This window comes from Elaeis guineensis, chromosome 8 (assembly GCF_000442705.2).
Source record: "Elaeis guineensis isolate ETL-2024a chromosome 8, EG11, whole genome shotgun sequence".
Classification (NCBI taxonomy): domain Eukaryota; kingdom Viridiplantae; phylum Streptophyta; class Magnoliopsida; order Arecales; family Arecaceae; genus Elaeis; species Elaeis guineensis.
Genome location: NC_026000.2, coordinates 79,692,159 through 79,694,221, shown reverse-complemented (window position 1 = coordinate 79,694,221; position 2,063 = coordinate 79,692,159). Strand labels below are relative to the sequence as shown.

The window sequence follows — 2,063 nt, the reverse complement described above, 5'->3', positions numbered from 1 at the left end:
ACTTAATTGTAATTAAAATCTAACCACAACTAATTCTTCTATTAGTTTTAGGACTTCTTAGGATCTTTTCTTTAGAACTCTTTTCTCTCTTCTCCTCTCCTCTTAATAAAAAAAAAAATAATAATCCTTAACAGACTAGGATAGTCCTACATAGACCTTTTAGTTGCATGTTAGGTCGACGATCACTAAAACCCGACTTGCAACCATTAGACAAAGAATTAGAAAAGACTCTTAGGACTATCCAAGTTAGAAACATGGTTGCACCTGGTGAGGCTAATCCTCCAAGCTCATTGAGAGAATATTTCACTCCATCCTCGTATACCTACTCTCCATGCATTCAAGCACCTCTAGTAGAAGCTACTCAATATGAGATTAAGTCTAGCATTATTCAAATGTTGCCATCATTCTATGGACTTAGTAACAAGGACCCATACAAACACTTAGATGAATTTCTTGAAATTTATTCTACAGTAAAAATCCAAAACTTCTCCAATGATGCCCTTAGGTTGAAACTGTTCCCTTTCTCACTTAAGGACAAAGCCAAGCATTAGTTAAACTCCTTAGACTCTATAACTATTTCAACTTGGAATCATCTTCAGAGAGAATTTCTCAAGAAATACTTTTCAATTGAAAAAATAAATCAAATTAGAAAAGCTATCATTAGTTTTTCCCAATTGGAAGGTGAACTTTTTCATGAGACATGGGAAAGGTTAAGGGATCTCATTCGTAAATGTCCACACCATGCTGTCCCTAAATGGCAACTTTGTCAGTGTTTTTATGATAGTCTATCGGAGAAACACTGACAAATGGTTGATGCATCATGTGGTGGGATATTCATGCTAAAGAGTGAGGATGAAGCCTGGCAGCTCTTTGAAACACTTAGTGAGAATTTCCTACATCATATGTCTGCTACCTTTAGAGAACAACCCAAGCTTCGACAAAAAAAAAAAGAATTTATCAGATTGGAAACGTCATAGATATCCATAGTAAGGTAGATGATCTGTCCCAAAAATTAGACCGTCTTCTAAATACTGGACAATCTCTGATTCCACCTAACCCAATTCAAGAAGTTTGTACATTGTGTGCAAGTCCGAACCATTTTGTTAGTGAATGCCCAGCTGCACCTTAATTTCCTGAGTTTGTGCACGAGCAGGTTCAGCAAGCTCAAGTCCAACAAGCTCACAGATCAGGAAATGATTCATATTCGAACACTTATAACCCCGGCTGGAGAAACCATCCAAATTTTTTCTGGAGACCACAACCAGTGGTTAGCCTTGCCGCACCTCGACCTTAATATCAGGACCCAACATATAGGCATGGACCATACCATCAATTTCAAAATACTCCTCAACCGTCTACTACTTGTCACAGCTCAGCTTTTGAGGAAAAAGTTCTGAAAGCACTAGAATGATTAGAAGTCAACACTTAGACCCTTAACTCCCACACACAATCCATTGCTAAGCTAGAGACCCAAATAGATCAACTAGTGACTGCATTCAGTAAAAGAGAAGAAGGAAAATTACCTAGCCAACCCGAGAGCAACCCAAGAGGGCAATTTGTGATTGAGAGCTCTAATACCCCAGAAGCTTTTTCTGAATACGCCAAATTAATCTTGACTCCAAGAAGTGGGAAGGTCATTGAACACACTATTAAAACCAATGAGACCGATCCTAAACCTCTAACCGAAGTCAAATCACCCAAAAACAAGGAGGACCTTAAAATAGAGAATAAACCAACTGCACCAGAATCATCTTACTTGCCTAAAGCCCCATTTTCAGATGCCCTGAAAGCCCCTATTCCTGCAGATAAGAAGGGAGGAAGACTCGACAAGATGTTGGAATTGTTTAAGCAAGTCCAAATTAATCTTTCCCTTCTAGACGCAATCAAATAGGTCCCTGCTTATGCCAAATTTTTGAAGGATTTGTGTACTCAAAAATATAAATCTAGATCACAAATCCTAAAGAAAGTATGCCTCACTAAACAGGCTAGTTCTGTCTTCCAGCATGCCACTCCTCCAAAGCTTAAGGACCTAAGAGCCCTCATCATTTCCTGTGTTATAGGAG

General features: G+C 38.6%; 1 non-coding gene across 1 annotated transcript; it reads right to left on the bottom strand.

Annotated features, from left to right (window-relative positions):
• Positions 1-642: 642 nt before the first annotated feature.
• On the bottom strand, positions 643-748 carry LOC140851302 (small nucleolar RNA R71). The gene has a single exon (XR_012134054.1). It is a non-coding gene; the product is annotated as a small nucleolar RNA R71 (small nucleolar RNA).
• Positions 749-2,063: the final 1,315 nt, after the last annotated feature.